General features: G+C 35.5%; 1 non-coding gene across 1 annotated transcript; it reads right to left on the reverse strand.

Annotated features, from left to right (window-relative positions):
- Window positions 1-22859: 22859 nt before the first annotated feature.
- On the reverse strand, window positions 22860-22932 carry Trnak-cuu (transfer RNA lysine (anticodon CUU)). Its single transcript has one exon. It is a non-coding gene; the product is annotated as a tRNA-Lys (tRNA).
- Window positions 22933-23386: the final 454 nt, after the last annotated feature.

Consider the following 23386-nt stretch of genomic DNA (forward strand, 5'->3'; position numbering starts at 1 on the left):
GAAGGGCAATATGTTGTGAGGTGGTGGTGGTGCATGCCTTTAATCTCAGCACTCAGGGATGCAGAGGCAGGTGAATCTCTGTGAGTTCATGGTTAGCCTGGTCTACATAGTGAGTTCCAGTACAGCCAGAGCTACACAGAGGAACCCTGTCTCTCAGCTTGAACTCTGTATTCTTCTCCTTCTTCTTCTCCTTCTCCTCCTCCCCCTCCTCCTCCTCCTTCTTCTTCTTTCTCCTCCTGATTCTCTTTCTTCTTCTATCTTCTTCTTCTCTCATATAATACAGTACATCCAGACTGCATCTTCCCCCACTCCACTCCTATCAGTGGTGCCCCCCACCTCCCTTCTCTACCAGATCTCCTCTTCCTCTCTTCTCCTTCAGAAAAGAGCAGTTCTCTCAGAGATATCAACCAAATTCAGCATAACATGCAATAAGACTAGGCATAAACCCTCATATCAAGGCCAAATGAGGCAACCAATAAAGAGGAAAAGGTACCCAAGAGCAAGCAAAAAAGAGTCAGGGACACCCCCACTGTTACTATTAGGAGTCCCACAAAAAACCCAAGCTAAACAACCACAACATATTTACAGAGAACCTAGCATAGACCCATGTAGGCTCTGGGATTGTCACTTCAGTCTCTGTGAGCTCCTATGATCCCTGCTTATTTGATTCTGTGGGCCCTGTTCTTCAGACCTGTGTTGTTTCTTGGATTTTAACATTGCCTCTTTCAGTCCTGATATAACACTTAGCTCTTTAATAACTGCATACCTGACAATAACAATACACTTCTACATGAGTTGCATTTGAAGAAGATTCACAATATTTAGGAAGAAGCGTTTAATGAAGTTTAGAGATGGATATATGTTTATATGACCCACAGAGAGAAAGTGTGAAAATTCCTGTGCAAATATTCCAGCTTTTGTCTCTTTTCTTTTCTTCCTTTCCTCCTTTCTTTCCTGTTTGCTTGCTTGCTTGCTTGATTTCTCTCTCTCTTTCCATTTGTTTTTCTTTCTTCTGACAAACATTCAGTCTTCACTTATTGACATTCATTAGAGTACTATTTTGCCTTTGAAAGGTCACAATTTAATGTAAGGTTTGCCACATAAGACACATTCATTCATTCAGCAAATATTAAATGTCTAGTACATGTTTGGCAATTTCCAGCCACCTGGGAGTCATTAATAGAAGAAACAAAGACAAAACTCTTCCTGTGGACATATGATTAGCAGGGAAACATCTCTAAGTATTTGTTTCAGGCTGAATTAATGATTGCATTAGTGTGTTCATATTCAGCATTTTCTTAGATCTTCCAAGGTGTTAACTTGGGGCTTTTAAAATTATTACACTTCTTCATATGCCATCATCCAGTCTAATATTACAATCTAACAGCAAAAATAGGATTTCTTTTCCAATTTAAATTTAATATTTTCCAAAAGCCTTCAACATTTTCTCACTCAAAGAGGTTAGTTGTAACAAGTTCTAGTCCTGCAGGCAAACTGGTTGTGGGATGCCAACCTAAGTGTATCAAATCATATCTTATATATGCTGTAAGTAATTTATGCTTACAGAGTACTTTACAAACCCTTGTATGTGTTTACATTATTTGTAGCACATTTCTATACTCAATTCTAATAACAATGTTAAAGTAAGACAAGGAGAAGTAATTCTGCCATGGGTGGTGTGATTTTGTGTTGCTCCTTTACTCTGATGTCAAACCTGTAAACAATGCATTACATAAACAACCTCATTCAAGATAAAAAGCTCCTCTAAATCTGTTTGTACACATTTTTTCATTTTGCATGTTAAAATCATATTTAAAATTGACATTTCCATGTTTCTATTTTCTGAATGAAAAGCTGTCATCTTTATTTGACGTGGTTTATTAAATAGTTCTATTTTTGAATTGTTGCATCATTTCAATCCTTTTTCTATCTGTATACAACCATGAAGCAAACACTGAATATAAATATTTTTGTACTTTTTTTTGAGTATGCCCTCAGGATATGTTACAGAAAGGGATATATTATATAAAATGAGATGAATATTTTATGTAGCATTCAGAAAAGACTAGGGGAAAAGTTCCAATCCCAAGAGCATTGTGAGTTTTCATTTTTATACAAAACACATTTCCATAATATCATTCGGCTAATCTTTGCTTATATAGTCATTGAAACTGAATCTTTGCTTTAATTTGCATTGCCAAGGTGGACATTTTTAGATATGTTTTCAACAATTTACATTATATGATTTTTTGAAACATTCTCACTCTGTATTCTAGGCTCTGTATGTCTGGAACTCACTGTGTAGCTCTAGCTGTCCTTAGACTCAGGGCTACTTTCCTGCCTCTCAGTTTCTGGCTTATTGAGGTTATTTACACAGCTGTGACCCACCATGCCTACTTCGTGAGAAAAGTGGTAGAATTTTCTAATGGATCTCTCTATATCAAGATGAAACACTTCTTAATGTCATTTGGTACCAATCTTCAACTGTGTATACATTAGTAATAAAATAATTTCAAGTAGCTAAATCTTACCCCTTTCCATATATTTTTAGTTCATGAAGTAGATATTAACACAATGAAAATTGAAATAAAAGAAAGTCTGTATTCCCCAACATTATTATCTACACTAGAAATCAAGTGTATTCTTTGAAATTTAATACTGTATTTTACTTCAAAGCGTATGATAGCATTTTGCTTGCAAATCATTGTAAAAGAGTAAAACACTTTGACTTGAGTCTGAATGCACAGAATCGGCACTTTACATTAAGCTATACCATACATGTGTACTGCTCAGTTTCTGCTGTTCTTTCTTATAACAGGAGAAGAAAGCAGAATACAATTGTGAAGGAACTAAATCATCACCCCTAGGCTTTAAGACACATGGTCTAACATTTTCCAGTTCTTTGATTCAGAAGTTCCCCTCAGGTAGTTGACATGTGCTCATATTGGATTGTTTTTTAATTTTGTATGTACCCTTAATCTCCTTTTCACTCATATTTCATCCATGATACGTCCACACTAATTTAAGAATGATTAAAATTGAATTTTGACAAGCGCATGTCATTGATGGAAAACAAAATTGAGTTCTAAGACCTATTCTAATAGGCGTTAAAGTTCAGTGAAATTCAAAAGAATTAATCGAAAGAGGTCTTTAAGACTATTCCATCCCTCAGAATTTTAGAATGGATATTACAAAATAATAGTTTCAGTTTTTATACTTTATCTTATTTAATTATCTTTTATCTATCTATCAGTCTATGTATCTATCTATGTATCTATCTATCTAGCCATCCATCTGTGAGTGATTTAGTCCTGCTATGTAGCCAAGGTTGGTCTTAAATTCTCTGTGTAGTCCAGGCTGGCCATATACTCATGATTCCCCCTGCCTTGTCCATCAAGTGCTTAGATTACAAGAATGTATCACTCTCTCCAATTTTCATTATATATTATATTTCAATTTCAGCAGTTCTATATATTTGCCTTCTAAATGTTGTTAGAATATAGATAGTCCACTGATCTCACTGCTGAGGTGTTTTCAGTGACACTGCCCTTATTTTTCCCCTTGATTATTACAATACACTTCTGCTTTCTCTGTTTGAATTCTTGAGCACTATTTTCCATGAAGCAGTGAAGGCATCATTGTGATCATCTGGAAACATACCCTTTCTCTCTTGGAACCACCTCAAATAGGTCATAGAAAGTCTCCCAAAGTACCTACATCATTTGCCATCCCATTCTCTGAACTAGTGTCCTAATCATGTCTCCTACCACCTATTCTCTATCTCTTACCCACTTCTTCCTTCCTTCCTTCCTTCCTTCCTCCCTCCCTCCCTCCTTTCCTTCCTCCCTTGATCTTTCTTTATTCCTTCTTTCCTTTCTCTCTTTTCCTTTCTTTCTTTCTCTCTCTTTCTTTCTTTTCTTTTTTTTTTGGGGGGGGGGAATTTTGTATAGCCATTTCCTCCAAATTGAAACATTCTGCCCCAGAGAAAAACTTGTTAAGCCTCAGGAAGTTCTAAAGGGAAGCTACAGATTCAAGAAGTAAGCAATTCGACAGTCTCAGGAAGTCCCTTAAACTTTTCAGATTCACAAGGCTCCTCCCTCCTTAGGTTATATAAGCATTAAGGACTGTTGAAGGCGAAGAGACTGTATGACCTGTCAAGATATCTGCAAGTCAGGCATAGAGCTAAGGGGTTTCTGCTTCCAGGAATTGTGGTCCATCCTGAGGTGGGTTTTACTGATACAGTTGCATATGAGTGATCCACTCTGCTGTATGTGACTCCTCATTCATATTACTGTAAATACACAAGATCGATTTACTGGTTCACCATGTTTGGTGACATCATTATTGTGGTTGGTTCAGTATCTGGAGTGAGTAGATTTTGGTTATTTCTCCCTATAAAGAGTGCCACAAAACAGCCACTAGTATCTATACCACAAATCTCTAAGTGTATTCACACTCTTGAGTATTTATTAGTTTCTCTGATTGGAATGTTCTTTCCCATATATACCTAGGTTAATCACTTTATTTTAACAAGCCACTATTTGCGATAAAAGCAATCAAGTGCCCACAAAGTTTTCCTATCCTAACTCAAGAACGTTTGGATTCTTTATATGTTAAACAGGATTCTACAGACTTTGGATTCAACTAAATTAAGGCATTTAAAATGGGACAAGTGTCTGAGATAATCCTAGTTTTCCCTCTGCAACCACAGAGGGCAGGAAAGTTACGAAAGGTTATGAGCCAGTGGACGAAGGATACAGACAGAGATTGGAGGATGCAACAGTATTGTCTTTGAAAAGTAGAAGATGGATCCATAAGCGAAGGTGGCCTCTGGAAGCAAAAGGTTCCTCTAGTAAGGAACCTTATTCTTGCCTAGAGTCAGGTGACTCATGTTAGGTGTTATTGCCAAATAGAACAAGAAAAGAGTGAGCTTTTGTTTAAAACCATACCATTTGTAACAATTTTGTATCAAAATGACAGGAAACACACACTATTAAATCCCATTACAGCAAGGATTTCATGGGTGTTCTACATGAAGACATTCTCCTCTCCTCTCCATAACACAATTTTATAACCCACACAGCTTTTCCAAAGTACTGATCCAAGGACACATTCTATAAATGCTTTTAATTTGTTGTACGTTTTACACTGACAGCATGCCTTCTATTATTTTCCCTTTCTTTCCTTTATTCTCAGAACTGACACAGAGTGTAGCTGATTAGAGTAGATATTCGTTGAATACTTATTGAATGTAATTTTCATATTACTTTTACAGAAGAATATACTACAGTTTTGGTGATTCTGTAAATAAAAATAATGTATACAAACATGGGTCCTCAGTCCTTTGTTTTGTTTTTTTAGTCTAAAGCCTGGATTTCTTTTACTACATAACGGTTCACTTACCTCTGTAGCCTGGAAGATCTGAATAGTCACATAAAAATAGTATATTCCAGGGTTATATATAGAGTGATCAGTTACTAAAACACTTACCATGCATGTTTGAGAACCTGAGATCCATCCCCAGAGCAATTATAAAAAGTCAGGCATGGTGGCACCCACTGTAGTCTTGCTTCTTTACAGGCAGGGGAGGGAAGAGCTTGGGGCATGCTAGATAGTCAGCCTAGTTGACTAGGTGAGTTTCAGTTGCTGTGAGAGACCTTGTCTCAAAATTCAAGATGGATGGCTACTGAAGAACTACAATAGAGGATGACCTCTGGCCTCCACATGAATGTGCACACCCATGACTTTGCATCTGCACATACATGAACACTCACAAGCCCCCTTGCACATTATTTGACCAGTATAGCAACTATTGTATTAAGTTCAATTTTATTCTTCTTATAATGTCAGATGTATTTGCAGGGAAGAGCCAAATGTCTGCAAAATTATACTGAGAGTGACTATGGGCATTCTGATCAAATGCCTCCATGGGCTTTATGGTCAGTTGACTAAAATGGAGAATTTCTGTTCAATGTAGGACAGCAGCACAGTAAAGGATATTACACAGGATGTATTGTGGTGTCTTCTGACACATCCTGGTGGAATTATTGCAAAAGCCACCCTGGATAATCAAAAGAAGGTCAGAGCATTTCACCTGAATATTCTTGACACAGCATCATCATTCACAAGTGAGTGATATCCAATACAAATGATCTCTCTCACTCTTGCCCAAGTTAGATGAGCTTTATGACACTATGTACCAAACCAGAACCAAGTGAGCATTGGAGAAGTTGAAATTAGGTGCAAGTCACAAACGTTTGTGAAATAAGAGAAAAGACAAAAGCAGTTTGTGAAGACAAAGCTATAAAAAGAGATGGAAGATCATAACATGACAAGCCTCTGAAAGATGAAAATGTACCAGAGGATACCTGTCCAGTGTGGAGGGACCCAAATGAAATACTAGGTTTATCTGAAAACTGACCTTGGGTAAGTGATAAAGACTCTGAAATGCCAGAGAATATATACTGAGCTGTGTCATTGCCAGAAGTTTTGATATTTGTTCCTAACCTGTTCCCTTTCTCTTTCTCTTGGTTTTACTTAATAAGTAGGTTGGTCTAATATGAAGGGAAACTATATTAAACCCAAGCTTTTGTGTTTCTTTGCTATGGAGTCTTGTGCATTACCTCTGTTATGTGTGTGTGTGTGTGTGTGTGTGTGTGTGTGTGTGTGTGTGTGTGTGTGTATCTGCTTTGTTCAAAATGTTAATAAACAAAATTGAATCATGTGCAGTGTGCCAAAAGACCTAACACAGATGCTGTAGAGGTAGAATACACTTACCAGTGTGTCTCGTATTATTTAGGGAACCAGCTGGAAACTCAAAATTTTCAAATATAATGAAATGAGTTCTGTGGAGGAATAGTCACAATGAGATAAGCATTAAGACACTGACAATAACTGGAAGGCACTGTCACTCTCTGACTCTAAAATGAGTTGTAACTTGTTGGGAACCATTAATCATTAGACTGGACTTTAGCAGGAGTAGAGGACTGTCCATTCTGAATCTTGGTAGAGAAAGATTATCCAAGTGGGAACTCAATTCCTGTTTCCTTTGCAGTCTTTTGTCTTGTCTTCAATTAGACTAAATTACATTAAAACAGCCTACATGGGAGCCCAGACCACAGAAGCCTAAGACAATTGGCTATAGGCCAAGTTGTAAAAGTCAGTTAATCTACATGAGCTAATGGAGAACATCCAGGTTTTACATCTGAACACTTGTTCTTAAAAGTCAAGGAAAAGTGGGCCAAGAAGTAAGAAGAGATGCTAATCACACATAGGTCTTCTTAGGTCTTGTTTATATTTTGACAGGCATTGAAAATAGAAAGAATATTCAAGTGTATTTGTGTTAAGTAAAGGCCCAAAAAAAACCTCATAATTTTATATTATTTGTCATCATATAGAGATTTAATATTATTTTTAAGGCAGAATACTTTGAATGACCAAGTATCTTCAGTGGATCACTTTTGCTTCCTTGCTTTTCTTGTATTCCTTTTTTGATCAGTGGGGCTAAACAGGAAAGCATCAGTAAAGCCTGTAGTGATCGGGAAGAAGAGGCATGTGTTAATTTGTTATCTGGGTAGATCTCTACAGATTTGTCAAATTTTGGTTAGAACACTTCATGATCTCTAATAAAGACTCAGAGGCTTAGAAGTTATCCAGATGACTGAAAGTGTACCACAGTGATGCCGGAAGTATGGTTTCAGAGCTACAGAGATGCAGGGAGGCTCACACATGGCATGAAGTAGTAGTTGACAGTGATCTCCAATGGAATACATTCATGTCATTAAACAGGAAGCATTTCTCAGATTAGCATGGATACATATGTCTTAGTCATATTTAGGTTTCACAAGATGGTTGCCTTCTAGGAAGATTTGCCTTAGCAAGGGCAGACATAGTAAGATTGTATGCTTGCTGGGAATTTGCTGATCCCAAGATAGTTGACTAAATGTGGGCAGGTAATAAAATGCATTAAGTAGCTACTGTGAGATGATTTTTACATATATTCTCATCATCACAAGGCTGCATATATATTAAGTGTCAGAAAGGCACTAAATACATGGATCTGCCCATGCTAGATACCAATATTCATTTGAACAGTTTTCATGGTGTAGGGCATAAAAGAGTAAGGCATGTAGGATATGGAAGGATCTGTCATATCTCTTCTCATTAATACTATAGAACAAACTAAATTAGAAAATTAAACAATTCATTGGCTCTGCTGTTATATAAAATATAGACTAGTTTGTATTATAAAATAGGAAACATGATTTTTTTATTACAAGGATAAATATATTTAAGTTTGAAACTTGGGTGCTTGTTTAACACAGAAGAATAGTATACAACCATTCTCATAAGTTTAATAAAATGATGTTAATCCTTGTTCGACAGACATGTGTATCAAATGTCTCTTAGTGTATGCAGAACAAAATGTCAAAACTATTGCAGAAAAATAAAGACCACTCAGGCCTCCCTAACCAATAACTCAGAAGATGGTATCCCATGCCAGACACTGCAATTTTCATTTAATAACCCATGTCTTCTGGGTGAAACGTTGTATTTTCTATCTATGCAGGGTAACTTTGTTTGAATTTCTCCTTTCTTAAAAGACAATTTGAAATTAGTTCACAGCAGCTGTAGTTACCTGCACAATATAAAGTTACCTAAAAGTCTAGAATGGATGAGGCAGGAGCTCATGTTGTCCCACTCCTAACCAAGGGTGTTATTGTCATTTTATTAATTGCTGAGAAAGGAGAATCATTCTTCTTTGGGGTGGGTGTGGCCAATGGTAAATGCCCATACTCCAGTGGATAGCCCCAAACCATTGGACATATGAACATCACAAATTGAACTATGTATGTCATTAAAAAAAAAGAAGATAAGCAGACATAATGTTTGGTGGGGGAGCAGGTTGGAGATGTTATGGAAGGGGAAACTGGGTGGCAGCTATAGACATATTTTGTTGTATATGCACATATTTGAAATCTCCAAAGAAAAAATTATAAAAAATAAAATTAAAAACATAAAAAGAAAAAATAGAAGAAAGGAAGGAAAGAAATTAAAAGAAAGACCATAAAATATGATAAGTCTGAATATAAACAGGTTCATGAACATTGGTTCCATTACATGGTTGATCACGCCTGTCTGATTTTAAATCTGTGTTCATTCAGTAATGTAATATCTATCAGATATAAAAGAAATTATTATAATAATATTACTAATAAAAGTCAATTTAATTTTTTTGGGGGGGGGTGATTTTAAAGGAGGATATAAAAATAGTCCTTTTTATCGAAGGAATATATCAGCTAGATCCAAGGTGCTTGACAGTGTGTGTTTAGTTTACTTTGAATTTTTAGGTCAAACTTCTCCTACATTAAAAATGTAAAATTCTACTAGATGCCTGTCATTTGAACCAATATTTATTGGCACAGGTCTATTCAGCAATGTCAGTCATTCTAGTAACTGGAAGTTCTTCAGGGTTCTAAGTTACTGTTTGGGGCCTCTTTAAAAATGATTCTTTCTCTAATGATGTTACCATGATCACTGTGGATAGCTAAGCATGACCGTAGTGATATATACATACATGACTCCAACCAGTGAGCCTTGGATCAATGACAACTCACAGCTATTACTTTATGTGATAAAATCAGGAAGCTGTGGATTTTTAGGTGTATGACGGAGACTAAAGCTATCAAGAACATGAAGAAGCAGCAATTGTTTGCAGGTATTCATAAGGATTGTGTCCTGAGGAGACAACAGCATCTAATGTCAGGATAACATGGGAGGAATGCCACTAAATGTACCCAGGGAGGCAGAATAGCTGGAGAAAGAGAGTTAGGTCTACATGGCAGGAGGGCATAGAAGGAAGAAACATTTGAATGCAAAAAAAACCCCATAATATAATGTGTAGTTATATATCGGCATAGAAATTATATAAACATGATTATAATTATTCAAGGTATGCATAGGTTAATTCATGTTTATTTGTTATAAATTATGGCATATAGTATATGATTGCTTGAATCTTATATATATATATAAATAAAACCTTTCATACAAATTATTTTTACTGTGTCATGGAAATTAGAAAATTGCTGTACAAATTCAGTTCTAGGGAAAATAAATATGTAATTGTAAAATGTTCTTTATATAAAAGCATTCTTTTCATTATTAACAAAATCACTATAATCATATTTAATCATTATTTTTCTTTATCAAAGACAACTTTTATTTTGAATTCCAGTTTTAAAATCTACCCAGCTTACAGCCATGTAGCAGCCTATAATTTTAGAGACAACCCTTAGAACAGGTTTGTTGAATAGTATTCTTTTGAAGCTTCTCTTTTTCTCTTTAAATGACTGATGTTATGAGCTAGTAAATTGTTAAATATAGTTTATTTCACACAGCCTCTTGAGTTTAATAAAGTGAACGATTTTCACTTCAAAGGTGTCAAGCAAAAATGTATTGTACACAGACTTTGTCATCTGCTTATTGCCAGTGAAACACAATGTTTTCATTACTTCTCTTGCTCTTTTCCATGTAGGTTTAAATTTATCTAGAAAATGGCTGCCTTCATTGGTGGCAATCATGCATTTATAGTGTATTATAGGTGAGACTTTGTCTTAGTTGTAGTTTCTATTACTCTAAAGAGACACCATGACCACAGAAACTCTTATAAAGGAAAACATTTAATTGAGGCTGGCTTACTACTATGGTATGGTCCATCTGTGTGCTGTGAATATGTTTCTCTTTCTTGGTTGATAATAAAGTTGTTTTGGGCTATGGCAAGACAGCATAAGTTTAGGTGGAAGATGCCACAAGTTGTCCAAGAAGCAGAATGCTAGAGGACCGATAAACCATAGACAACATGGCAATAACTAGATCAATAGGAATGAGTTAATTTAGTTGTAAGAGCTAGTTAATAATAAGCCTGAGTCATCATATTAATATATGCCTCTGTGTGATTGTTTGGAAGTGGTTGTCGGATGAGAAGGGACAGACAAAGACATACTTTATATACATACAGCTTATACTTTAGAGGTTTAGTCTATTGTCATCATGGTGGGAAGCATGGCAGAATCCTGGCAGACATGCTGCTGTAGAGATACCTGAGAGTTTTACATCTGGATCCACCAGTCAGCATTAGGAAGTAATGCTTGGGCCTGGCTTGTGATACCGAAATCCCAAATCCCACCCCTAGTGACACACACTTCTTTCAACAAGGCCACACCTACTCCAACAAATCCACATCTCCCAATAGTGCCACTCCTTGTGAGCCTATAGGGGCCATTTTCATTCAAACCACCACGAATCTTTCTTCAGAATGTTTTGTGTTCACCTAGATATCCCATTGCGAAAGCAATGACTCTTGACCCCTGCCTCAGTCCACAAACAAATCTCAACTGTGGATGGACCATACATTTAAGGGTAACATGTTAAATGTATACACTCATATAACAAACACACACACACACACACACACACACACACACACACATCTAGAAGAAAATGTTAGTAAACATCATCACCTGAAGCACAAAGAGCAACTGCTAATACTAAACACCCAATAAATAGTAATATATTCAACTTAAGATCTCTATATAAAAATTCATATTAGAAGAATTTAAAAAGAAACCACAGAATGGGTAGAAGGCTACATGTATATGCAAAAAAGTAGTCAGAATATACAAATAATTTCTGCAATAATATTAAAGAAATGTGCTTCTCAAATTATAAAGTAAGTAAAAGACCAATATCTGGTAATTTGCAAAGATATTACACAAATATGTAAAAATTGTAAAATGATCTAATATATTCATTACCTAGGAGAAGCTAATTTAAAAAGCAATGACAGAGCTTTCACTTTCAATAGTAGTCTAAGGCTGATTATTATTGTGATGCCAAAACAATTAAAGAAAATCACATTAAATATAAATAGATGAAAACAATTCAATTGCACTACCTATTTACAAACATGGTTAAAATAAAAATAAAAGGCAAAGAACCAAGTACTATTATGGGTATAGACTTTTTGCCACTTACCCTGAGAGAGAGTGGGTATTTGGTACAAATATTTTAGAATACTATTTTCTAGCATTTAGTAAAGCTATACACATGTTTTTACACAGAAGAAAGTTAATTTTCAAGTATATACCCAAGACATGAATGTGTATTCTTATTAGAACACATACAATACAGAGATAGTTGTGTTTGTATTAGTGCAAGACATGTATAATTCAAATAGCTGCTAACAATGGAATGTATAAATAAGTATTTTAATAATAGAAAGTACATTTATATTTTCAAATATGCAACATGCAAAAGTAATTATTGAACAGTGGGCAACATTAATAATCTCTATCTATTGATCAAAAGTAAAAAATGTATTAAATAGTTCCATTTTTTTTGCAAGACTCAAATAGTAGCAGAACTGACCTGCTGTGTTTATTTAGAAATGATTTTCTTTGAGGAAGATAATCAGTAAGAATAGGCATACAGAGATGCCTTACATATAGGCAAGGCTCTCCTTTTAACCTAAGCATTATTGATATATTCATTTCCACTTGATGAGTGTTTATCATGATGTTTATTTATGATATATTTATATTTCTGTACTTACTATCTATTCAATAAAATGTTCATGAGTGGAGATCAGTATAACAGTTAATGTTTATGTTTAAACTCCTTCATCCCTAGAATAATGTCCACAAGGGATCACAAATGTTAAGAAGTCCTTGAGCAATAAAAATCAAACTAGATCAGATATTGGAGGAAAATAGACCAAAGGATATCACATTTCAGAAAGAATGGGTAGGTAAATCATAGGAACTCAATGTACAAATTCAATGAATTCATTTATCAGGGAGATTAATTAAATTTGATGTATTAAAGTATATTTAAATTTAATTTATCAAAACTAGTTACATAACATTATTTTAGTGCAAGCATATAATCTCTATCTTTGTGCATAATCTCCATATAACCTGCTATGTTCCCTTTTCTAACCTTTATCCCTCACATTACTTTTCTTTGTTCCACTAGTCAGTTTTGTTTCTACTTTCATGTCATCTGCATGCAACATACAGGTTTTTTTTAATAACTGTATAGAATCTGAAAAAGATATAACTTCATTCTTGTTTATGGCTGAAAAATACAGTGACTTTAAATCATGTTTTTTTAAAAAAACTCTATTCCCCTTTGGGTGAAAACTTATATTAAGAAAGGGGCAGTAGTAAATACTGATTTGTAATATCTCTACATTATATTTAATTATATCTGCCGTGAGTGGCATTGTTTGATCACAGGGTGGGTCTATTTTTAGTTTTATGAAGACCATTCATAAGAATTTTCAAGTGATCAGACTAGTTCAAGTTCTTACCAGTAGTATTTAAGGGTTCCCTTTGTCTTGATCCTCATTGGCATTTGTTTTCTAAAACACTCTTATTCTGACTGGGATGAGATACAATCTCAATGTAGTATTAATTTGCATTTCTTTGATGACTAATGATGTTGTGAATATTTTCTTATGCTTATTGGCCATTTCTATTTTATATTTTAGCCAAGTAACAGCTCACTTCACTAGCACATTTATTTGGCTGGGTTGTTGGACATCTTGTTTCTTGATTTTTTTAGTGCAGTTTTATATATTACTGAAATTAATACTCCTTCAGATATATAGGTAGCAATTATTTTCTCTGACTCTATAAACTCTCTTCATTAGGCTTCTGGTCCTCCTCCATGCCCCAGCCTGGTGTGTTGAGCAGTACTGTGTGTCACTGAGCTGGAGGAGACTGGGTAGTGAGGTGAGCATGAAGGGCATGTACTGACACTCAAATTATACTGGGACTTTTCAAATCAAGATCAAAAGCTGTCACTGTAATATTTAACTTTCTTTCTAAAATCAACAAAATTAGGAAGACTTCTACAAGTCAAAACAAATCAAAATACATTAAAAAAGAAAAGAGAACAGTGTAATTATGGGAACAACTGGCAAGAACAAAGCATAGATTTTTATAAAAAAAGAATTGATATATTTAAAGTAAATGGATTTAACAATAAAAATACAACACAACATAAAATCCATAATTAATACCAGAAAACTACATTAGATGACTTAAAAAATTAAATTTCAAAACAAGTATAGTTGACAAAAAGAAAAATGCAAGATTTAATAACATAAAAGAATGTATTGACAAGCCCAAATTGCTCAGCTAAATAGTGTAACATAACAAAGAATTAATTACCATAAGTCTAAACAATATTATATGTGGAGTAAATTCAGAAGTAACACTGTATGTATCATCCCATAACTGATAGAGTTTATAAAGAAGGGACCTCAAAGAGGGACAAGAAATGATCAAATTCGTAAGAATGATACCTCCAGGAAGCTCATGAATATGCACACTGAATGAAACTACATGATGACTGTCTAAGGCTGGCTACAGTGCTGTGATAGAACATCATGGCCAAAAGCAATCTGGGGAGGGAAGTGTTTATTTCAGTTTTCAAGTTATAGTCCAACCAGCCTAAAAACCAAGGGAGGAGCTCAAGGCAGGAACATGGAGGTGGAAACAGAAGCAGATGTAGCATGAATCTTAAAGGTACTTATTAATAAAAACAAACCCGAGGCCAGATACTGGGGTGAATTGTGGAAGATCAGAGAAGCAGAACAAGCCACAGCTACCTCACCTCGCCAGTTCCTCAGCTGATCCTGTTTCCTCAGACTGGAAGCCTCTGTGTCCTTATCCAAATGAATCTCACCTGAACTGCTTCTCGAAAGTCTGAATGCTTAACCAGCCAAAAGCTTCTAGTTTCTGGTCTTCACGCCTTATATACCTTTCTGCTTTCTGCCATCACTCCCTGGGATTAAAGACTCACTTTCTGAGATTAAAGGCATGAGTCACCATGCTTGGCTGTATCCATTGTGGCCTTGAACTCACAGAGATCCATGCCTCCAGAAGACTAGGATTAAAGGTGTGAGTCCCTCCATTTTCTAGCCTTTGTATCTAGTGGCTGTTCTGTTCTCTGACCCCAGATAAGTTTATTAGGGTGCACAATATTTTGGAGAACACAATACCACCACAAGCAGAGGCCATGGAGGAGTGCTGCTTACTGGCTTTCTGCTGACGGGTATCTCAGCCTGCTTTCTTAGAGTACTCAGGACAATCACCCCAGGAAAGACACCTTCCACATTGAACTGGGTCCTCCCATATCAATCTTTAATAGAGAAAATGTACCACAGGCTAGCCTACAGGACAATCTGATGGGAGATTTGTTTTTCTCAATTGAGTTTTCCTGTTACCAGAAAGCTCTAGCCTGTGTCAAGTTGACATAAAAGTAACTACCACAATGATCATAGAGTTGAATTAATGAAAACCTACCATGAAATGGTGCCCACATATAATGAGATTTCTATTTGCCAACAATAAAAACACTAGAAAATAAACTCAAAAAGAGAGGAAAAACAAAACAAAACTTTTGTAATAAGCAAAGGATACAGAACACATAAATTCAAATGCTTCAAAATAATGTAAAAATATTTGCTAAAGTGTGAAGAAAATGCTTTTAAACATTGTTTCATGTTATGCAATTGTAGCATTCAAATGGGAAACCAAATTGACATATTCACACATAAAGGACAGAAAAAAATTATACCATAGATACATTTCTGCAAAAATTACTTGAAATACATTAGAAAAAACATGATTTTTCACAAAGCAAGAAAGATGAAGGTCTTAAATATATTTGTGAGCAACAAAATCAATAAAACATGTTAAGTTTTTTGCTGTTTATGTAAGATGAATATTTCTTTATAAAAATGGGCTATGTAAAGCTATTCAGAGTTTTAATTTTTCCAATGAAAACATTGTCAAATGAACAAAGGACAAATAAGTATAGGCTATTTTTAGAAGAAAACATGTAGGGAAAACATAAATAATTATCAGGGAAAAATGTTGCGCACAATTGTATTAGTCAAAAGGAAAATTCTAACAAAACAACCATGATTTACTGTGTGTTACTTTTCAGTTGACAATCACATGCATTTGTATGATTGATATCAGCCATGGAAAGACTGTGGAAGAAATGGGGCTCTTACCCATGAGTGTTACAAATGAAAGCTGTGGTAAGGCAGCTATGCTCACAGCTGTGGCTTCAGCGGAGGGAGAGTCCCAGGGATGTTGACCATGCCACAGTGGATGGCCCAAAACTCATGTGCATAGGAATAGCACAGATTCTACTCAGTGGGTCCCAAACTAATAATCCTAGAGATAATAATAAAAATTAAGATAAAAGGCATGAAGTTGGGAAGGAGATATTTTGGGGTCAGACCTGAGGAGGTTAGAGGTGCAGAATGATGGTAGATATGATCAAGATGCTTTGTATATATGTATGAAAATTCCAAAAAAAAATAAATAAAAGATACTATTACAAAATAAAAGCTAAAGTGCATAATGATACAAATCTGAAAGTATGTACTCAAGAAAAAATTTCACATATATTGGATTTCATTCCCATTAGTGTCTTCTTAGAAAATGTTTTCAGAAGAGGGTGGAGATATCCTTTCAGAAATATTAACACCCACATCAAATTGAAGAGTTATCAGTGGAAGCAATTGGAGTGCTGACCAAGGAATATTTAAAAATATGCTCAGAATATGGAATATCATTTAACCATTAAGAGAGCTCTTGTAGGCTTAGATGTGCCAATACAGATTTGTCTCTAAAACTAATATACACTTTAGCTGAAAAGGAAAATTCCAGAGCAAATGTAAGGAATAACCTAGTTTGTTGAAAACATTTATAAAGCTCTGCATGCATCTTCTGTAAAATCAACAACAAAACAAACAAACAAATAAACAAGAAAATACTGTTTCCTTTTTGTCCTTCAGCACTGAACATAAATGACCCACCTTTAACAAGGTCTTCCTGCACTTTCCCTTTTTAATCTCCTGTATCCTTCTGTAGCATTATTATTGCATCTGTGTTTTCCAAAATACTGATGTTTATCTAAAATTGTACATGAAATACTCCTGTATAACTGTTGGCCAAAGTTTTCTTATCCACTGCTTGGAATAAAAGCTCCATATAAAAGCAGATGGATGTGTTGTTCCCACTGCTATGGCCCTGTAGCAGCTTTGGGGAAATATTAAACACTAAATAAGTATTTGGAAAATGAATGAGTAAAAGAGTGAATGTAGATTTTTACTTTTCTAATCTATAAAGTGAAGACATTTTTGAAATTAGATTTGGGCAATATGAAGAAGCTAAGCAGAAAGCTGGACTGTACATCACCACTATCACTGACTCAGTGATAATATGGTGCTGAATGGCAGAGAGGATCGTAATATGCTATTGACTCTGGCTACTAAAACTTATATCAAGGCAGAGTTCTGTAATGCTTTCATTAAAATTGCTTTTGTGGTTTACTTTATATCATGGAAACAAATAATGCTCTGTTCTTTCTAAATAAAAATAATAAAGGTCTTATTGCTGGGTATTATTGAGAGTATACTTATTTTCCTGTGTGTGATGTAAGTAAAAATTGGAAAAGCTTCAACTGAAGTAGGTCTACTGCCTCTGTGATGTTATAAATGTTCTCTACATCTGTCCCTCTGTACATTCCTGCAGACACAGCAATGCATTATTTTAATGGGAGCAAGATAACATTTGTGGTAACTAGATGAAATAGTGATCCTAGTATGTTTGACTAATTTATTTCAGCAGATATATTGAAATGTACTAAAGCCAGATGTTCACACTGCGAAACTGAACAATGAAACTGCCTAGCCTTTGACTTACAATTCTGAAAAACAAACCTGTTTTTTTTTTTTTTTCTTTTGTATATTTGTAGAAGTGAGGTAAGAAGTTTTGGCTCCTCTGGTACTGATTTATCCAAAGGTTTTATTAAGATGGATGTGTAGCTTAAGCAGACCATGTAGAAAGATTCACAGATACCTTGAAGGTCATTTCTTTCAAAAAAGTAAACAAACACATTCTCTCCATGATTTTTTCTTGGCAAAGAAAAGCAAAAATTAAAAAGGGTTTAAATCAAGAAGAGTTGCACAGAAAGATTTAGGAGAATCAGCTTTCTAGAATCCTATATAGAACTTATTCTGTAATGAAAACACAAATACCAACAAAGTCTATGCTGTTGTGTTGGCTTGTACAATATCTAGGAAACTCATTGTCTCATATATTGAGAAAGTAAGTCAATTTTGGCTAACTAGAAGAAAATAATTTCAGATATGTGAACTAATCATATGATTGGTAGAACAAGAAAACAGTGTATATGATCAGACCATTACTCATTTAAGAGAGAGAGAGAGAGAGAGAGAGAGAGAGAGAGAGAGAGAGAGAGAGAGAAAGAAAGAGAGAGAAAGAGGCATGCATGCATGCACAAACACATCATTGTAAGACATTGATAGCATAGTAAATAGTACTCTGTTCCTACTAGTCCTATTTAAAAGTTTCTTTAGGATAAGGAGGAGGTTTCAGAAAGGATGTAAAGTGTAAATTCTAGGAATGGCTGTCATAATCAGCCACTGACTGGTTTGAATCTGAATGAACTTAGTTGGATGGCATAATAGAAGTTTTCTACCCTTCTCTCCCAATAATTCATCAGCTGATAAATATCTATGGATGAGAATAACATCTTGTGAGTCTAAAAAAAGAAAGAAATCCTTAGAATATATTGTGGATGAAGAAAAACAAAATCCAAGAATAGATGAACTGAAGAGTTTTGTAAAGTTAGTAAAGACTGAGGATGTGCTCTGACTTCACCTAAGGACTCAGCTCAAGATACCAAGCATTATGAAATTTCAACAAAACATGACAATGTAAAAGATAAACAATTATGTTTTAGTGACTTGCCCCAAAGAAATGAAAATTTATAAATTGTCTATTAAAATGCAAAGTAATTATTTTGTAGAATTCTGTGATCTGGAAGAGCACTCTAAAACACTAACAGGTATCTTAGTAAAATAAAGAAGACATCACACATAAAACTGAAGTGTTTAGGAGAAGGAAGAAGGGAGGACCGGAGAAAGGAGGAAAGGAGAGAGCCAGGGAGAAACAGAGAGAGGTAGAGGTAGAGAAATAGAGAGACAGACAGACAGAGACTGAGAGAGACATAAAGAGAGGCAGAGACAGAGAAAGAAAGAGACACAGATAGACACACAAAGAAAGAGAGAGAGAATAAAAAACAAACATACATTCTATAACTGAAGAATGCACTGGGTGAAAATAGAGTAACACCATGAACATCTGTGAGGTGTCTTCAAGAGAGACAACACAGGGATTTTTCAAGTCTCAGAAAGAAGAGAGAAAATGACAGAACATGGATTTAAATAAAGAATATCTCAAAACTCAATTACATCATGAAAAAGATATGGAGATTTGGTAGAAGTTGCTCAAAAGTCATCCCCCAAATTTCAGTCCAAAGATAACTTTACTGAGGTAAGCTACAATTTAATCATACACACTGAAAGAAAGCAGGTATATTTGTTATATAAGGCAACCTTGACTAAACTACCAAAGGAAACTTTGTACAGGGAAACATGAGATGATGTATTCCAAGTTTGAAAAACAATCCCAGAAACAAGCAAACAAACAAACAAAACAAAGAATATTCTCCCAGAAAAGCTAACCATAAAAATTTGGGGGATGAAAATAAATAAATAAATAAAAGATAGTAAATCAAATTATAAAAAAAAAAAAATTGGGGGATGGGAAGATATTCCTGGATAAATAAAGGCTAGGGAGTTTCTTCACTTTTAAACCTACTGATAAGAAAGGCTGAAGGGAGTGTGTTCTGTGGGATAAGGCAGGAGGATTGCAAGTTTGAGGCTCGCTTTGGCTCTAAAGCAATACTACTTCTTCAAAAATGGTTAATGGGGGCTTCAGGAGTTTTCAAAGGGTGACATATTCAGCATCCTATACAGGTATAAATAGGTAATATTATTCTATTCCCCAAATTTTAGAGACATAAAATAGTCAAAACTACAGATCCTTGAATGGAGCTAGATCTATAAATCCTTAAGAAAGTATTAAAAACTAAACCTCTGGGGCACAGAAATTATGAGGTATTAGGATCAAGGAGGTTTCATACCATGGATATAGTGAATGTTCAACACATGCAAGTCAATAATCATAATAAAGTGAATAGAAAGTAGGATCAGGGATAAAAATAATTCTAACTCAGAAGATTCAGAACACTTCTGTTAAAATTTGAAATCTTTCCATATTAAAAATTCTCGCCAGGCAGTGGTTGTGCATGCCTTTAATCCCAGCACTTGGGAGGCAGAGCCAGGTGGATCTCTGTGAGTTTGAGGCCAGCCTGGGCTACAGACAGAGTGAGTTCCAGGAAAGGCACAAAGCTACACAGTGAAACCCTGTCTTGAAAAATAAAAAAAAAATTCTCAGTTGGATATAGAAGTCAACACCAGAGTCAATTAGTCATTCCCTCTAAAATCAGGAAAAACACAGGTGTGTGCATTTTCAGAAGTCATATTATTAAAATTAGTACTTGAATTTTAGCCACAACGTTTGGAGAAGATAAATAAAAAGAACACAGCAGTAAATAAAGGAGGAATATAAATTATCTCAATTTGTAGATGAATGACTCAATATTGAGAAAAATGCTAAACTTGGAGAGATTACTTAGTGGATGAGAGCAATGTTTTACTAGAGAACCAAGATTTGATTCCCAGCACCCAATAGTTGCTTACAACTGTCTGTAACCTTACTTCCAGGGCATCTGATAACTTTTTCTGGCCTCCTTGGGCACTGCATGCAAGTGCAGAACAGACACACATGCAGGCAAAACTCCAATACACATAAAAAATAGATAAATATATAAAAGCTTTTGTCCAGAAAAGCCAATGGTCAGGAGACAGAATAACAAAGCTATAGAATAAGAGAAAAAAATCTTTCACCGAACATACAGTGGTAGAGTTGGTGGCTGTCTGGAGACTTCACCCCTATGTTCTAGTTTCTTTGACATGAGAAGGTGCTCTAAAGACTGTGGAAAGTGAAACCTGGATACCAACTCAGCTACAAAGACTTCAAGCTACAATCTGTCCTGCATGCAAGATGTGTTGGGGGCAATGGTGGCACAGAACTTGTGGGAGTAGTCAAGAAATGTTTGGTTTAACTTGAGGCCCACTCTACAAGAAGGAGTCCATACCTTACCATGCCTAGATGGCCAGGAACTGGAGACTGGAGAGCCCAGAGATCTGAGATCTGTACCTTGTCAAATTATCACCAGAGAGGCTTCCTCTGAGAGCAGATGGAAGCGAGTGCAGAGACCCACAGCTAGACATTATGAGCAGAGTCCTAAATTGGAGATCTCCATTGGATCCCAATCCTCAGAGCTCCAGGAACCCTGTGGAAGGGATGAGGAGACTGTAAGGGTAAGAGGGGATGGAGAATACCAGGAGAAGTGGTCCACTGAATCAACTAAGCAGCTCTCATATGGGCTCATAGAGACTGAACTGAAGCAGCAAGCACAGGGTGTGCATGGGTCTGCACTAGATCCTCTGCATATATGTTATGGCTGTCAGCAAGTTGTTTGGTGGAACTCCTAACAGTGGGAGTGGGTGTGCCTCTAACTCTTTTGCCTGCCCTTGAGGCTTTTTTTCCCCAATTATTTAATTTCCTTTTCCAACCTTTGCTTTGTCTTATTGTACCTCATTTTGTTGTTTCTTTTCTTTTCTTTTCTTTTTTTTCTTTTTGGTCTATTGGAGGCCTGCTCTTTTCTGAAGGGAAATGGAGGAGGAGAGCATCTGGGGGAGAGGGGAGGTGATGGGGTGCTAGGAGGAGTGGAGAGAGATGATGTATTATATGAAAGGAAAATCTATATTCTATGAGAGAGAGAAAGAGAGAGAGAGATTCACTAGCTACTCATCTGACAGAGATGTAATATCAATATTATGGCACTATATAAAGAACTCAAAAATGTTAACAAAACACTGATCAATACATTGTTAAAATATTTGGAGCTATTTTTCAAAAGAAGAAATTCAAATGGCCAAAATGTATGAAAAAAATGATTAATATACTTCAGCATCAGGAAAATAAATATTAAACTTTTCACTTGAATTCTATCTAATCCCAGTTAAGATAGCTATGAACAATAAACAAAGAATAAGAAATGATGGTGGCAATGTGGATAAAAAGGAATCCTTTTACTATATCAGTGGGGAATGAAATTTCTTACAAACACTGCAGAAGACACTATGGAAGTTTATCATAAACTAAAAACAGATGTACCAATGATCCAATTATATCACTCCTGGGTATTTAGTTTAAGGATATTAAATCAGTCTATAGGAGGGACATGGTCACACCATTGTCTACTGAGGCACTATTCACAGTAGCCATGATCAAGGATTAATCTTTGTACTTCACAGCTGAACTGGTACCGAAAATATGATAGATACACACATGGAATATTATGCATCCTTAAAGAAGAATGAAACTGACCATTACTGAAAGGTGGACATCAGTACACAACATTTTGTTAAGTGATAATAGTCAGTTACAGAGAGATAAATTGTAGTGGGTAGCCATTCCAGCTTTGATCTGGAAGTTCCAACCCCCATTGAGACTTCGGCAACTGTCACGCCTACAAGGCGGGGCCAAGGGAGGCGCCGGGGGACCCGAGATCTGGATCGGCGGGCGCTCTCTCTGTTGCGGGACCCTGGACTGGAGAGGTGGACCGAGCAGAGCTCCAGAGAACACCGCTGGACTGTGATACACCTTCCCCAGACTCCGCGACCTACCTATTCCTTAATTTGTAAGTTACGCCATTAAATAAATCTCCTTTTAACTACGTGGAGTGGCCTTAATAATTTCACCAATATCTGGCGCCCAACGTGGGGCACGAACCCACGACCCTGGGATTAAGAGTCCCATGCTCTACCGACTGAGCTAGCCGGGCGATGGTTATAGGGTTGGGGGTGGAAGGAAATATTAAACTCAGTATTCCAAAAAAAAAAAAAAAAAAAAAAAAAAAAAGAAGAAATGGAATGGATAGGTATAAGATATTATGGTAGATTATTATGTATACTAGTAAACAAATTTAGTAAAATAGTAGCCTTAAATAATTTGCACTGTAATTTGCACTGTTATGGGTTCTTATATGTTGATACAAATGTAAACTATTTTTATATTCCTGTTTAAGATAATTTGTATATTGATACAAATACGGAACTATATTTGTTATAATGTACATATATTTCTACTCTTATTTAAAATACTTGTATATTGATACAAATGTAAATTTATATCTGTCATACTTTATGTAGGTTCTACATAAAGGATATTCGGTATATTGATATATATTTAAGATTATTGTCATATTGCATATTGCACTATATACTCCTACCTCTGTT

The sequence above is a fragment of the Peromyscus californicus genome, unplaced genomic scaffold (genome assembly GCF_007827085.1).
Source record: "Peromyscus californicus insignis strain IS unplaced genomic scaffold, ASM782708v3 Scaffold_3__1_contigs__length_106647218, whole genome shotgun sequence".
Classification (NCBI taxonomy): domain Eukaryota; kingdom Metazoa; phylum Chordata; class Mammalia; order Rodentia; family Cricetidae; genus Peromyscus; species Peromyscus californicus.